Here is a 17,889-nt window from a genome sequence, read left to right as displayed (position 1 = left end):
CTTAAAAGTCGTTAGCTATGTAGGCATAATTATAGAATCATTACGCGTAAAGAGGAGTGATAACAAGGCGTGGGTTGTGTGTGAGTGCCGGCATATATGTGTTTCGGCTGATTTACAAACGAATGTTGAAAAAAATATATATGAAAGTGAAAAGAACGGTGCTTCTGAGAGGGAACTGGAGTATACTTTGCAAGCAATGAAGATGCCAGGCATATTTTTGCTAAACTTTGTATATTCTAATTATTGCTCTAACATGTGTATACAACATCGAAAGTTAAAGCCATACATTTGAAACGTAAACTAAACAGATCATTGAGTAAGTGAAGTTCCATAAAGTTGTAATTAAGGGTTAAACTAAAAATAAGAACGTGGCAACTAACATTCAATGGAATTTAGAACATGGCAACTCACACTCATACATGAGTACCCTCAGACTCCCCCCCAGAAAAAACTCGTTTGTCGTTAAGAAAGAGACGTAGAGGACACTGAATAACAATAATAATAAGAAAGGAAATGACGGTCATTAAAGGAAAGTAGACCAACAGTTGCACTCATAGAATTCTTAATCTCTTGCGAATCAAAGGACCGAGGCATAGAGCCACCTCTGAAGGGCCAGAGGGTAAAGGCCGGAAAAAAAACCATAGAGATGAAATGTAACTTAAATGTGAAGAGATCTTTGAGTGGATGACAGTGGTGGGTTTTACTTTGGTGATGGTGGCAGTGATAGCAATTATAACATTGATTATAATGGTATTAGTTTGGAGAGGCTACCCTCATACACACACACACACACACACACACACACATATATATATATATATATATATATATATATATATATATATATATATATATATATATATATATATATATATATATACACACACACACGCACATAAACACACACGCGTCAGTGATCAATTAAAACAAAAACAAGAATCCAATAGTTAACTCCAGATAAATAGAAAAATAATAAAACGGCTCCTTTATCTAGAGAAAATAACAGAGATGGAAATTAGTATAGAAAGTAAAAGTTCAAAGGAATTTGAAATAGCTTTAAGAAATATTTTTTTTTTCTTTTTTTTTGCAAATAATTTCATATTCTAATAAACATCTTATACCTCAATCTAGTAAAAACAACTTGATTACAGTTGGAACAGCAGCAGCATAAAGTGAATACTAAATTTGTCAAGGAGATCCAGCTAAACTCTGATCCATGTTCCGTGACATAAAACACATCCCTTAAAAAAAAAAAAAAAAAAAAAATAATAATAATAATAATAATAATAATAATAATAATAATAATCTATCTATATACCAGAGAACTCCCGGCCTGACAAGGGGTTCAGCCGAGTTTGGTTGGTAATAATAATATAAATAAAAACAACAACAACAACAACAATAACAATAATAATAATAATAATAATAATAATAATAATAATAATAAGAAGAAGAAGAAGAAGAAGAAGAAGAAGAAGAAGAAGAAGAAGAAGAAGAAGAAGAACAATAATAATGATTTTAACTTGAAGGTTTTATCTGAACACACAGATTGGCAAACCTATTACCATTCCTTAAAACGAAACATGCCAATGTCACTCCATTTAGATATCCTAAAGATAGAAAAAATAATATAGAGCATGTTTTCAACAACTAATTGATATACACCTTTAAATGTAACGAGAAAAAGAGAAACTGGCGAAAGAAATTACCTTTAGATATGTAGGGCCATAAACCACAATATCAGCGTTATTATTATTATCATTACTTGCTAAGCTACAACCCTGGTTGGAAAAGAAGGATGCTATAAGCCCAAGGGCTCCAACAGGGAAAATAGCCCAGTGAGGAAAGGGAACAAGGAAAAATAAAATCTTTAACGAACAGTAACATTAAAATAAATATTTCTTATATAAACTATGAAAACTTTAACAAAACAAGAGGAAGAGAAATACGATAGAAAAGTGTGCCCAAGTGTACCTTCAAGCAAGAGAACTCTAACCCAAGACAGTGGAAGACCATAATACAAAGGCTATGGCACTACCCTAAACTAGAGAACAATGGTTTGATTTTGGAATAGAAAAGCTGCTTACCATAGCTAAAATCTCTCTTCTACCCTTACCGAGAGGAAAGTTACCAATGAACAATTCCAGTGCAATAGTTAACCCCTTGGGTGAAGAAGAATTGTTTGGTAATCTCAGTGTTGTCAGGTGTATGAGGACAGAGAAGAATATGTAAATAATAGGCCAGACTATTCGGTGTATGTGTAGGCATAGGGAAAATGAACCGTAACTTGAGAGAAGGATCCAATGTAATACTGTCTGCCCAGTCAAAAGACCCAATATCTCTCTCGCGGTAGTATCTTAACGGGTGGCTGGTGCCCTGGCCAACCTACAACAACAAAACAAATAACGACACAAAGACACGGAAATGTCCGTCGAAAACTGTCGAATTTGTCGACCAGAATAGGCTCACCTGATATATCAACATGCCATTTTCCAGGTATAATCTGATCATAAGAATTCGAGTATGGGACAATATCTGATTACCATGGCTTTTCGCTTGGTCAGAAAATACAGCTGTGTTCGTCACGCCAACCATATCTGTCATTAATTCAATCCGGCAATGGTGCATTACTGACATATCCCAGAGAGAGAGAGAGAGAGAGAGAGAGAGAGAGAGAGAGAGAGAGAGAGAGAGAGAGAGAGAGAGAGAGAGAGGCTGCTATTATTTACGTGTTGATACCATAGACTTGTTTTGTTGATACACAAAAAAGTATCCACTGACATTCCAGAGAGAGAGAGAGAGAGAGAGAGAGAGAGAGAGAGAGAGAGAGAGAGAGAGAGAGAGAGAGAGAGGCGGGATGCTATTATTTACGTGCTGATACACTAAAAAGTATCCACTAAGATATCTCAGAGAGAGAGAGAGAGAGAGAGAGAGAGAGAGAGAGAGAGAGAGAGAGAGAGAGGGGGGGTGCTATTATTTACGTACTGGTACACTTAAAAATTATTCACTAACATATCCCAGAGAGAGAGAGAGAGAGAGAGAGAGAGAGAGAGAGAGAGAGAGAGAGAGAGCTGCTATTATTTACGTACTGATACACTTAAAAATTATCCACTAACATATCCCAGAGAGAGAGAGAGAGAGAGAGAGAGAGAGAGAGAGAGAGAGAGAGAGCTGCTATTATTTACGTGTTGATACACAAAAAAAGTATCCACTGACATTCCAGAGAGAGAGAGAGAGAGAGAGAGAGAGAGAGAGAGAGAGAGACGGGATGCTATTGTTTACGTACTGGTACACTTAAAAATTATTCACTAACATATCCGAGAGAGAGAGAGAGAGAGAGAGAGAGAGAGAGAGAGAGAGAGAGAGAGAGAGAGAGAGAGAGAGAGAGAGAGAGAGGCGGGATGCTATTGTTTACGTACTGGTACACTTAAAAATTATTCACTAACATATCCGAGAGAGAGAGAGAGAGAGAGAGAGAGAGAGAGAGAGAGAGAGATGAGAGAGAGAGAGAGAGAGAGAGAGGGAGAGAGCTGCTATTATTTACGTACTGATACACTTAAAAATTATCCACTAACATATCCCAGAGAGAGAGAGAGAGAGAGAGAGAGAGAGAGAGAGAGAGAGAGAGAGAGAGAGCTGCTATTATTTACGTACTGGTACACTTAAAAATTATCCACTAACATATCCCAGAGAGAGAGAGAGAGAGAGAGAGAGAGAGAGAGAGAGAGAGAGCTGCTATTATTTACGTGTTGATACACAAAAAAAGTATCCACTGACATTCCAGAGAGAGAGAGAGAGAGAGAGAGAGAGAGAGAGAGAGAGAGAGAGAGAGAGAGAGACGGGATGCTATTGTTTACGTACTGGTACACTTAAAAATTATTCACTAACATATCCGAGAGAGAGAGAGAGAGAGAGAGAGAGAGAGAGAGAGAGAGAGAGAGAGAGAGAGAGAGAGAGAGAGAGAGAGCCGCTATTATTTACGTGCTGATACACTAAAAAAGTATCCACTAACATATCCCAGAGAGAGAGAGAGAGATGAGAGAGAGAGAGAGAGAGAGAGAGAGAGAGAGAGAGAGAGAGAGGCTGCTATTATTTACGTGTTGATACACAAAAAAAGTATCCACTGACATTCCAGAGAGAGAGAGAGAGAGAGAGAGAGAGAGAGAGAGAGAGAGAGAGAGAGAGAGAGAGAGAGAGAGAGAGAGAGGCAGGTCTGCTATTATTTACGTATTTTTTCCATGTTCGCTGTAGCATAGAATCATCTACGGAAAATAATGGCATTAATGATCTTTAGCTTGAGATCAGTATTATTATTATTATTATTACTTGCTAAACTACAACCCTAGTTGGAAAAGCAGGATGATATAAGCCCAAGGGCTCCAACAGGAGAGGAAATAAGGAAATAAATAAACTATATGAGATGTAATGAACAATTAGATTAAATTATTTGAAGAACAATAATAACATTAAAATAGATATTTCATAAGTAAAATATAGAAATAGAGACTTATATCAGCCTATTCAATATTAAAACTGCCGGTTAGGAAGCTTTGTAGTAGGTTGGCCAGGGCACCAGCCGCCCGTTGAAATACTACCGCCAGAGATTTATGGGGTCCTTTGACTGGCCAGACAGAACTACATTGGATCCTTCTCTCTGTTTACGGTTCTTTCTCTTTGTCTACACAGACGTCGAATAGTCTGGCCTATTCTTTACAGATTCTCCTCTGTCCTCATACACCTGACAACACTGAGATTACTAAACAGTTCTTCTTCGCTCAAGGGGTTAACTGCTGCACTGTATTTGTTCAGTGGCTACTTTTCTCTTGGTAAGGGTAGGAGAGACTCTTAAGCTATGGTAAGCAGCTCTTCTAGGAGAAGGACACTCCAAAATCAAACCATTGTTCTCTAGTCTTGAGTAGTGTCATAGCCTCTGTACCATGGTCTTCCACTGTCTTGGAATAGAGTTCTCTTGCTTGAGGGTACACTCAGGCACTCTATTCTATCTGATTTCTTTTCCTCTTGTTTTGTTAAAGTTTTTATAGTTTATATAGGAAATATTTGTTTTAATGTTACACTTAAAAGTTTATTTTCCATTGTTTCCTTTCCTCACTGGGCTATTTTCCCTGTTGGGGCCCCTGGGCTTATAGCATTCTGCTTTTCCAACTAGGGTTGTAGCCTAGCAAGTAATAATAATAATAATAATAAACTGAGTTCTGTGGTTTCGATGTGTTTACGTACTTAATTTGGTTTCTATAAACTGAGATATACATTGTGAATTTTCTCGAGGAATAGCCAGAGTGAGCAACTGAAATACACATGCTTATGAAAACCTTTATTAACTGCTGAGTACTTAGAACAAATCTGATTAACATATCTCTTTAATGGCTTTTTTTAATAAATGTCACATATTTTAAAGTGACTATGGACACCCTATATATATGTATGAATGAATATATATATATATATATATATATATATATATATATATATATATATATATATATATTCTTACAGAATATATATAATATATACAGTATATATATATATATATATATATATATATATATATATGTATATATATATATATATATATATATATATATATGTATATATATATATATACATATTGTACTTTTTTATTTAAAAAAAAAATAAAAAGGAACTTTCATAATTAATAGAAAGTATCCGAGATATTTTCTAAAAATAAGAATTTCGTACTAACATCTGCCGACTTGATTATTTTATATAGCTAATAAGGAACAGGAGTTCGTTAGTTACAGATTGTCCTATAGCCCAACGGATTCTTATTATACAAATAGCTCATCACAAAGAGCATGATTGTAAATGTCAATCTTCCTTGTCAAATATTCCTATAATACCCAATCAATCTACTTGCAACTTAAGTCTGTTGCGAAAATATATAAAGCAAATAGAACAAAAAAATCACAATACGCGGTATCTTTCATCTCCCGTGTGGTCTAGTGGCTAGGATACGCGGCTCTCACCCGCGAGGCCCGGGTTCGATTCCCGGCACGGGAAAAGGTTTTTATTTCCTTCAATCAGGTCCGCGAGGCCTGGGTTTGATTTCCGGCACGGGGAAAAGGTTCTTATTTCTTTCAAACAGGTCAGTCGATCAATAAAATGCAAGGTCTGGCAGAAAATCGATTAATTTGAAGTTTTCAGGCATCCTGACGTCAAACGTCATTGACGTCAATATCGTTTATTATAAATAGAGAATAAAAGAATATTCAATTAAAACCATGAAAGCAAAGATGTCAACAAATGCTTCACTGTAAAGGACACCAAACAGTCTTTACAATATGGCTGGTGTTAGCCAGTCATCAGAAACATTTGTCAAGCGAGTGTGACAAAGAGTGGTCTCCCATTTCCGGGGCATCATGTTACTCCTCCAAGGAGATATAACATTCGTTATTTCTCTCATCTTATTTCCCCCTAAGCTATCCTAATGCTCTAGAAGTTTTATTCCAGCTGTGACCAAGTTGTGGAATGATCTTCCTAATCGGGTGGTTGAATCAGTAGAACTTCAAAAGTTCAAAGTTGGAGCAAATGCTTTTTTGTTGACCAGGCGGACATAGTCTTTTTATAGTTTATTTATGACATATTTGTTTTTGATGTTGTTGATAGTTTATTATATGACATGTCTGTTTTGACGTTGTTTCTTATTTTAGAATGATTTATTGTTAATTTGTTCTCTTCATTTATTTATTTCCTTATTTCCTTTCCTCACTGGGCTATTTTTCCCTGTTGGAGCCCCTGGGCTTATAGCATCTTGCTTTTCCAACTAGGGTTGTAGCTTGGATAGTAATAATAATAATAATAATGTTGTCAATTATCATAAAACAAACTCTTAATGCTTGATAAGAAAAAAAAAATCCTTACAGAGGATGGGATAGTCTCTTGGTAGCAATTCAGTTGCAGCATTCTTAGCCTATAAATTTGCCTTCTCATTTCCAGACACACAATATGCGTGCTGGAACCCAGCAAAATTTAAGTGTTATACCTCCTCGCCTAATAATGAAGAGCCACTCTAAATTCCTTAAAACTAAAGGGTTACTGAAATTAAAAACTTCTAAAGTTTGTAAAACACTTATTACATCACTAAAAATTGTAAAATTGTCCTCCTCTTTTAATTCTGTTTTAATAATGGTTAGTATGTCATATAATTCGGCAGTAACTATAGAAGACACTAGAAGAAGTGCACCTCTACAATTAGAAGTACTGCTATATACTCCAAATCCAACGCCAACATCAGATTTGGAGCCATATAATATATATATATATACATATATATATATATATATATATATATATATATATATATATATATATATATATATAAGTCGATTTCCTATGTTCTTCAACATGTTCCATAAAAAGAGACCTGGCGCCTAAGTTTTTTCATTATCATCATCATTTCCTCCTACGCATATTGACGCAATGGGCCTCGGTTAGATTTCGCCAGTCGTCTCAATCTTCATAGTCCTCAGCCATGTAGGACTGGGTCTTCTAACTCTTCTAGTGCCTTCCCGACCCCAATTAAATGTTCTTTTTTATCCCAATAAAATATCTACAGAAAGATATCTCTGGTCATTTCCACGTAGGAGTTGGTGATATCCTAAGAGAAAGGACTATTTCTAGCTATATCAAGACTGTGTATTAAATGTTTTGCCAGAAAACCGTGAGGTTGAAGAGATTTTGGGTGCAACAAAAAATACATTGAATGCCTTACAAGGTTTGCAGTCTGAAATGATAAAGAATCAGGAAGTCTTTGCAACTTAAACCAATAAAGAAAGAATGGAAGACTTCCGATGAAGGTCTAAAGCTAGTTCTCTAGCGTCAACAAGGAGGGTTGGGATAGACAAAATTCTAAATGCTCCTGTGGCTAATCTGATAACAGTATGGTGTAGAGAATCTAAAATCTTTAATACCCATGGGGTGGCTGAGGAGTATACTTCACATCCATAACTAATTTTTATTTTTTTTTAAATTAAGGCCTTGAACAATTTCAGAATAGTTTTGTGGTCTGCCCCCCATGATGTGTGGGACAGAAGTTTTAAAAGATTCAGAGCCTTAAGGCATTTTACTTTCAAGTGAGGAATCCATGTCAGCCTGCAATCAAATATTAATCCTAAAAATCTAGCTTTACTTACAAATTGGATCTGTTGACCTTTAATGTTCATATCCAAATCTGGATGTACTCCCCGAATACGACAGAAAGGGACAACAATAGTATTGATAGTCGAAAACTTAAATTCATTCATATCAGCCCAGTGAATAATTTTGTCAATTGAGAGTTGTAGTTTTCTCTGATGCATTGCCAGTCTAGCTCCCAGCAAATGATGTGGAGAGACCATCTAGAAAGAATATTAAGAGAATATCTTGGGGAATGACTGAGTATATCCCATTAATGGCTAATGCAAATAAAGTTACACTTAGCACATTACCCTGGGGAACTCCTACTTCCTGACATTTCCTCTCTGACAGTCACCCACTCTAACTTGAAAAAATCTTTATGAAACTAACGATTGAATGAACAATGGTAGCCCTCCTCTCAGTCCCCAAATTAAGTATACCACATCTTCGTGCAATATCACAAAAAGAAAAAAAAAATTTTTTTACATAGTACTGTTAGGAAGCAAACTCTTTACAAATAAAGGAGTCAAGTTGTATCAACACGTCAGTCGTTGAGTGCAATTTCTAAATCCACGTTGCATAAGTAATAAAATACCTTTCTTCTAAAGATATGTCTATGCAATTGGTCGATAGTTTGCTGCTAAAATCTTATTCTTGCCAGGTTTTAAAAAGGCTAAAATATTAACTAGTTCCCAAACACTTGGATAACTATGATCATGCCATATTCTGTTAATAATGTTTAAAATAAATAATTTAGTATTATGAGGTACATGTTTAATCATTGTATATGGAATTCCATCGAGTCCAGGGGCTATATCATTGTAAGTAGCAAATGCAAAATCATAATAAAGCTTTGTAAATGAAAATGTATTTATTTTTGTCGTATGATATATTAATGGTTACTGTTTAGAACAACTGAATAATTATTATACATAACATTGCTGTTGATTGGAGATTGGAGGAAACTAAGTCTGTTAGTCGCAAGATATTTAACGTCAATACAAATAAAAAACATCAGAAATTGTTCCTGACGAATTTCTCCATGTTATCTAAGTAAGTTATGATTTGTTATTTGCAAAAAAAAAAACAAAAAAAAAAAAAAAAAAAAAAAAAAAAAAAACTCCACTCAGGTTACGAACCTGATCCCCGCAGGGACGCCTGCTAGAAATCTTGAACGATACTGACTGATCCACGAGAGGTGATAAACTGACAGTTGAGATAGGTTTTATGTAGTGAGTCTAATGCAGTCATTCATGAACTGGGTATCTATTATTCATTATTAACAAATTTCTTTAATACTTTTTGTGTAATATATTTGTTAATAACGATTAAGGTGTTTCATTTCTTTCTAATAGTTTCATTATACGAGAAATATTTGATTGTCATGTCTATTTATTAAAGATTAATTGTCTTTCTTTGTATTCACTATCTTCGACCAATCCATTAATACCGGATGATATATAAACAAATGTGTATTGTTTTTTTTTTTTTTTTTGCAAATGGACAATACGTGTTGTACGAGTATACATCTACTGAGGTGACTACTTATCTGTTTCCTTTGAAGCAAGGAATTTGAAATAAGTCTATGTCTGCATACCTTTATTCTTATTCGATAACAACGCACTTAATATCTTCTGATTATCACATTCTTTCTACAAGGCGTTTAGATATCGATGTATAAAAAGAAGCATCAGTACTTAATACTGACAATAAACTACCAAAGAAAGATATAAAATAATATATTATGGTAGGTGGTAGGTTGGTCAGGGCACCAGCCGCCCGTTGAGATACTACCACTGGAGAGGTATTGGATCATTTGACTGGCCAGACAGTAATGCATTGGATCCCTCTCTCTGGTTACGGCTTATTTTTTCTTTGCCAACACTTACACCGAGTAGTCTGGCCTATTCTTTACATATTATCGCCTTTCCTCATACACCCGACAACAATGAGATACTAAACACTTCTTCACCCAAAGGGTTAATTACTGTAGTGTAATTGTTCAGTGTACTTTCCTCTTGGTAAGGGTAGAAGAGACTCTTTAGCTATGGTAAGCAGCTCTTCTAGGAGAAGGACACTCCGAAATTAAACCCTTGTTCTCTAGTCTTGGGTAGTGCCATAGCCTCTGTACCATGGTCTTCCACTGTCTTGGGTTAGAGTTCTTTTGCTTGAGGGTACACTCGGGCACACTATTATATCTTATTATTTATTTTTCTTCCTCTTGTTTTTTTGAAATGGTGTGTTGGGCAGGCTTAATAGAAGGGCCATGGATACTTGGTGGTTTATCAAGAGGATGTCTTTTCCTTTTCTGATTCTTTTTCTTCTCAAAACCATCCTTACTGTCCTCCCTTCAGTTGCAGTGGCTATCCTGGAGGGTATTTAGCCTTGCATGGTGTATCGGCTCCTACATGTTGACCAGTTTTTCCGACTTTTTATTAGAGTCTATGGGTTTTATCAATCACTTTATTTATATTTCTGTACATATTGTATTTGTTACAATTCTTGTTAATCTACTTGTTAAGTATGATGTCTCTTTTTTATCTCTATTAATTCTTATGTTGTCTGGAGACACTGAGCGAAATCCGGGATCAGTACGTCGTAGATTTTGTCAATGTCGTCTTCTGTATTGCAATATTCGTGGTCTTCATGCAAATATTCAAGACCTTACAGTTGCGTCCAGACAGTATGATATTCTTTTGTGCTCAGAAACTCTGGTTTCTAATATGAGGCACTCATCTGAGCTCCTTATACCTGGTTTTAAGAAGCCAATAATGTTGAAACATGATGCCATCCCTAGGGCCAGGGGAATGGCTGTGTATATTAGGACTGAGTACCCTGCTTCTCATAAGTCCTGCTATCAATGTGGATGTCATGAGATTCAGGTAATAAAAGTTTGTGGCAGGCATAACAACTTTTATTTGTGTTCGATCTACCGGAATCCAGACATGGATGATTCTATCTTCGATTGTCTTTTTACCATTATGGCTAAGATACAGGAAGATGATAGAAAGGCTTCTTTTGTCTTTGTTGGTGATTTTAAGGCTCACCATAGGGAGTGGTTAAGTTCTATCTCTCCTACCAATCGCCATGGGTTAAGAGCTTTAGACTTTGCCTCTGAATCAGGCTGTGAGTAAATCATAAATGAAGCTACCCGCAGTTCTGGTAATTGCTTGGACCTCGTATACACTGACTCCCCTGGCGTTATAACTAGTAAGGTTGGTTCTCCAGTCGGGACATCTGATCATGACTTGATTTCATTAGTAGTGAAGACTGAGCAGCCTGTCCCTGATATATCATACTCTTGTAAAATTTATATGAAATCCCAAGCAGACTGGAATAGGATTTTACATGATCTTTTATGCTTGAATTGGTCACAATTATATAGTAGTGTAGATCCTGTTGTCCCTTTGACTGAGAATATCGTCAACATAATTGATAGGCGTATCCCTTCTCGTGTGCTAAGGTACCGAGTGAAGGACAAACCATGGTTCAATGATGATTGTAGACGTGCTTATTTGGAGAAGCAGGAGGCCTATCATCTTTGGAAGGGTAACAGATAATATTTGACCTGGAATAACTATACTCAGCTTCGAGCTTTTGCTCGGAGAGTTTATGCCTCAACTGAAAAGGAGTACAATTTAACCATAAAAGAAACCCTTTCTGGTACAACTCAGGAACATAAATGGTGGTCTACCCTTAAATCTGCACTCTTTGGTGTAGATGCAACAGTTCCTCCTTTACTTAAACCAGATGGCTCAGTCACTCACTGTCCAAAGGAAAAGGCAACCCTTTTGGCTGATGTTTTTGACAGTAAACAGAGTAATAAAAAACTTGAACTTCCTCATTCCTGTTTTCCCGAAGCTAAACTAACTAGTTTAGCTTTTCGATCTAGTGAAATTATAGCTCTGTTGATGGACCTTGATGCTTATGGAGGTGTAAACCCAAATGGTATTTTTTCATTGTTTTTTATAAAGACAGCAGATTTCTTAGCTCCAAAGTTATCTGTTATTTTGCACAAGTTAGCAAGAAGAGGAACTTTTAGCACTTGTTGGAGGATTGGTAATGTTACTCCTCTATGTAAATGTGTTTGTGGTAGCTCAAGTCCCACTGATTACCGCCCAATTTCCATTACTCCCATATTATCTAAAGTTTTTGAGCGTCTTCTAGCAAAAAGTCTTAATAGTTTTGCTGAAGGTAATCATCTATTCCCTAGTTTGCAATTTGGTTTTCGTAAAGGCCTTGGAGCATGTGATGCCCTTCTTACAATATCCAATGCTGTACAGAAATCCCTTGATTGTGGTCAGGAAGTTTGTATGATTGGCCTTGATTTTAGTGCTGCCTTTGGCCTTGTTAATCATGAGGCCCTTATTTTCAAACTCAAACAGTTGGGAGTGGGTGGGTCGTTTCTTACCATTATTATTGATTTTTTAAGTAATAGATCTCAAAGAGTTGTTGTTGATGGGCACCATAGTAAGTATAGGAATGTGATATCCGGTGTTCAACAGGGTAGTTTTCTTGGCCCTTTACTTTTCAAACTATATACACATGACATGTGGTTTGGCCTAGAAAACAAGCTTGTTGCATATGCAGATAATGCTACTCTCTTTGCATCAATTCCATCCCCTGAATGTAGATCTGGGGTTGGTAAATCCCTTAATAGAGATTTAGCTAAAATTAGTGCATGGTGAAAATTATGGGGTATGAAGTTGAATCTTAACAAAAACTCAAAGTATGATTGTAAGTAGGTCCAGGACGGTGGCTCCTCAGTATTGATAATGTTTCTTTAAATTTGTATGACTTTTAAAATTTCAGGTGTGATTCTCGACAGCAAATTTCCTTTTGAGAAACACATTGGGTCTGTGTCTTCTTTAATTGCACAAAAAATTGGCTTATGGAGAAAGTCTTAAGATTTTCGGTGATCAATCTATTCTGAAGAAGTGTTTTAATTCTTTCATTCTACCTTGTTTTGAGTATTGTTCTCCTGTCTGGTGTTCAGCTGCTGATTCTCATCTTAATTTGTTGGACAGAAACTTATGGTCTATTAAATTTCTTATTCCTGATCTACATATTAATCTTTGGCACCATCGTTCATTTAGTTCATTATGCATATTGCATAAGACTTTTCATAATTCTGAACATCCTTTACATTCAGATCTTCCTGGACAATTCTATCCTGTTCGTAATACTAGGCAGGCAGTTAATTCTAATAGCCAGGCCTTCTCCATCATGAGGCTCAATACTACACAGCATTCTAGAAGTTTTATTCCAGCTGTTACCAAGTTGTGTAATAATCTTCCTAATCGGGTAGTTGAATCTGTAGAACTTCAAAAGTTCAAAGTTGGAGCAAATGTTTTTATGTTGACCAGGCTGACATGAGTCTTTTTATAGTTTATATATGACATATCTGTTTTTGACGTTGTTAATAGTTTATATAGGACATATCTGTTTTGATATTGTTACTGTTTTAGAATGATTTATTGTTAACTTGTTTTCATCATTTATTTATTTCCTTATTTCCTTCCCTCACTGGACTATTTTTCCCTATTGGAGCCCTTGGGCTTATAGTCCTGCTTTTCCAACTAGGGTTGTAGCTTGGCTAGTAATAATAATGACAGAGTATATCCCATTAATGGCTAATGCAAATAAGGTTACACTTAACACATTACCCTGGGGAACTCCTACTTCCTGACATTTCCTCTCTGACAGTCACCCACTCTAACTTGAAAAAATCTTTATGAAACTAACGATTGAATGAACAATGGTAGCTCTCCTTTCAGTCCCCAAATTAAGTATACCACATCTTCGTGCAATATCAAAAAAAGAAAAAATTTTTTTTTTTACATAGTACTGTTAGGAAGCAAACTCTTTACAAATAGAGGAGTCAAGTCGTATCAACACGTCAGTCGTCGAGTGCATTTTCTAAATCCACATTGCATAAGTAATAAAATACCTTTCTTCTAAAGATATGTCTATGCAATTGGTCGATAGTTTGCGGCTAAAATCTTATTCTTGCCAGGTTTTAGAAAGGCTAAAATATTAACTAGTTCCCAAACACTTGGATAACTATCATACCATATTCGGTTAATAATGTTTAAAATAAATAATTTAGTATTATGAGGTACATGTTTAATCATTGTATATGGAATTCCATCGAGTCCAGGGGCTATATCATTGCAAGTAGCAATAGCAAGTGCAAAATCATAATAAAGCTTTGTAAATGAAAATGTATTTATTACTGTTTAGTACAACTGAATAATTATTATACATAACATTGATGTAGATTGGAGATTGGAGGAAACTAAGTCCGTCGCAAGATATTCAACGTCAATTCAAATAAAAAACATCAGAAATTGTTCCTGACGAATTTCTGACGATATCAATATTGAATTCGTATTCAATTATGAAAAGCATATTGAAAATATGGTTTGTTAACTCTGTTTTGAAGATCTATTTTCTCCGTAATAAAAATTAAGTTTTCTAAGTTTCATGGATCAGATTTGAAACTGATTGACTGGCCGAGCATCTGAAGGGGCTTTTAATATCTCCGTGTTATCTAAGTAAGTTATGATTTGTCATTTGCATGGCAAAATTAATGATTAAAAAAAAAAAAAATAACGCTCCCGTCAGGTGTCGAACCTGACCCCGCAGGGACGCCTACGAGAATTCTTGAACGCTACCGATTCAACCACGAGAGCTAAGATACTAATCAATCAAGCTAATCAATTGAGCTAGGTTTTATGTGGTGAGTCTAATGCAGTCTTTCATGAACTGGGTATCTATTATTTATCATTAACGAATTTCTTTAATACTTTTTGTGTAATATATATGTTAATAACGATTAAGGTGTTTCATTTCTTTCTAATAGTTTCATTATACGAGAAATATTTGATTGTCATGTCTATTTATTAAAGATTAATTATCTTTCTTTGTATTCACTACTATCTTCGACCAATCCATTAATACCGGATGATATATAAACAAATGTGTATTGTTTTTTTTTTTTTTTTTTTTTTTACAAATGAGCAATACGTGTTGTACGAGTATACATCTACTGAGGTGACTACTTATCTGTTTCCTTTGAAGCAAGGATTATTCATAACCGCGGGCTGACGTCATCGATGACGTAACCGCTAGTGCGGGAATCAAGCGAAGTGAAAACAAACCAGAGCAGTGGCTTACGATTACGTTAATTCTTTGGATGGAGCTGCTAAAACACGTTACAATATAAATTTAAATGCTTCAGGTGAGTAATAAGATATAAAATACAACTGTTCTAACTTCTAGCGACACTTGCAAGTTAAAAATGATGATAAACAATAATTATTTTGAACTGTTTACAGCACACAAGTGTGAGGTGTATTACTGCTGGCCTCATAAACCAATCGCCTTCTCTTGTCATTTTGCTCATATCTCTCAAGTTGTCGTTTGGCTTTGGCATAGCTGTCTTTCTTGAAAGGCAGTATGCATGGAATGTAGTCTGGGTGTTCTTTCTCAGTCTTGTTGGGTTTACCTGTATTTTGGCAATTTAATATAAATTCATAATGAACACCAATAGACATACTGTTGGAACACCAACCACCAGAATGTTAAATTTTATTAAAATATGTTAAATTTCATAAATACCTGATATAAAGTGTTCACTACAAATAACCCGACTCTTTAGTGGGGACCATTTGTGTCCATTTGGATTCATTTGCTGGCATGCTGCAAGCCACTTATCCCTCCTATCTGGGCTTCTGCTACGACTGGGGAACTTGTAAAAATGCAACATCTTTCCTTGCATCATATTGTGATTCTTGCAGTTGAAAATAACACATGATGAAGGCATAATGGCGAATAATTTAGCTTTAACAGACGACCGTTCATGCAGCACCACGTTAAAGTGTGGTTTGTTTTCACTGCGCCACGTGCAGGAAGTCACGTGACTGCTCAGTTACCCGGATAGCCCGCGGTTATCAATATCTGCATACCTTTATTCTTATTCGATAACAACGTACTTAATATCTTCTGATTATTACATTCTGTCTACAAGGCGTTTAGATATCGATGTATAAAAAGAAGCATCAGTACTTAATACAGACAATAAACTAACAAAGAAAGATATAAAATAATATATTATGGTAGGTAGTAGGTAGTAGGTTGGTCAGGGCACCAGCCGCCCGTTGAGATACTACCACTAGAGAGGTATTGCATCTTTTGACTGGTCAGACAGTAATGCATTGGATACCTCTCTCTCGCTACGGCTTATTTTTTTCTTTTCCTACACTTATACCGAGTAGTGTGGCCTATTCTTTACATATTATCGCCTTTCCCAATACACCCGACAACAATGAGATACTAAACACTTCTTCACCCAAGGGGTTAATTACTGTACTGTAATTGTTCATTGTACTTTCCTCTTGGTGAGGGTTTGAAGAGACTCTGTAGCTATGGTAAGCAACTTTTCTAGGAGAAGGACACTCCAAAATTAAACCATTGACATATCTGTTTTTGACGTTGTTAATAGTTTATATAAGACATATCTGTTTTGACATTGTTACTGTTTTAGAATAATTTATTGTTAACTTGTTTTCATCATTTTTTTATTTCCTTATTTCCTTTCCTCACTGGGCTATTTTTCCCTGTTGGAGCCCTTGGGCTTATAGCATCTTGCTTCTCCAACTAGGGTTGTAGCTTGGCTAGTAATAATAATGATGATAATAATAATAATAATAATAATAATATGAAAAAAAGAGGAAACCATGGTCACATCGAGAGTTGAACCCGGGTCATGTACACAACATTCACACTACAAATTCTCCGGACCAAATTGGGTTATGAGTTTCAACTCGTGTTTAAGCGTTTTACACAAGGAAGTCCTATTTTTTATCATTCGTATTTTACGAATACATTTTCCATATATAAAATTTAAAAGAGACAGAGATCTTATTCAAAATGAAACCATTCTCACATTTACTATACTTATGCAAATTGTTTTGACAAATAACTTTACACCAACTTTTAAATTGGTGAGCAAAGAAATGCATTACCTTTTAATTCGGTAAAATTATTACTATTATTATTTCTAGTTCAACTACAACCCCCGTTGGAAAATCAGGGCTCCAACAGGGAAAATAGCCCAGTGAAGAAAGGAAATAACGAAACTGATAGACTATAATAGTAAAAACCTTTTGCATCGTAGCCTTACGTCCCCTTCTTCTTGATCAGTGAGCTTAGGCCTACTCTTTAACCGCGTTATCTTTTCCGGAATTGATAACCAAAGTATGGGTTAGGGTCAAAGTATTCCTCACTGTTAACAAAAAGGGGATGTACTATGCAGGTTGATAACATTAATTTTGATGCAATAGTTCGGATAAGATTTAAATCAAAGAATCTTTTTTTATTGCTGTGTTTGATTCAAACATTTTAATCACAGGCTGGATATCTGATAAAATAGGATGCCGGAATAACACACAGTAAATAGTGTAATATTTCTGCAATAAAGTATTTTTCTTTACGTCTAGTAACATTGAAATAAGTCTAAATCTTTCCACTTATCTAAGATTCTACCTATAACGGGCTCAACAAATAACCATCTAGTTTGACAATTATTGTATATTTTGAGAAGACTTTTTCCCATCGTTTATGGCCACATAGGAATTTATAAAAGAGCTGTCGCATTGATTACAGAGACAACCATTTGTAAGTTTCTGAAATCGTTCATACACCAACTCAGATTGCCCAAAGCTTTCGTTC

At 35.5% G+C, this 17,889-nt stretch overlaps 1 long non-coding RNA gene and 1 other non-coding gene across 2 annotated transcripts in view; one reads left to right on the top strand and one right to left on the bottom strand.

The window, feature by feature from the left end:
- The window catches only part of LOC137646876 (uncharacterized), a 117,949-nt gene that overhangs the window by 41,426 nt on the left and 58,634 nt on the right, over positions 1 to 17,889 (bottom strand). The window lies entirely within an intron of this gene.
- Positions 5,968 to 6,039, top strand: TRNAE-CUC (transfer RNA glutamic acid (anticodon CUC)). The gene has a single exon. It is a non-coding gene; the product is annotated as a tRNA-Glu (tRNA).

The sequence above is a fragment of the Palaemon carinicauda genome, chromosome 9, assembly GCF_036898095.1.
Source record: "Palaemon carinicauda isolate YSFRI2023 chromosome 9, ASM3689809v2, whole genome shotgun sequence".
Classification (NCBI taxonomy): domain Eukaryota; kingdom Metazoa; phylum Arthropoda; class Malacostraca; order Decapoda; family Palaemonidae; genus Palaemon; species Palaemon carinicauda.
Note: the sequence above shows the minus strand (reverse complement) of the source record. Positions and strands in the feature narration are given on the sequence as shown.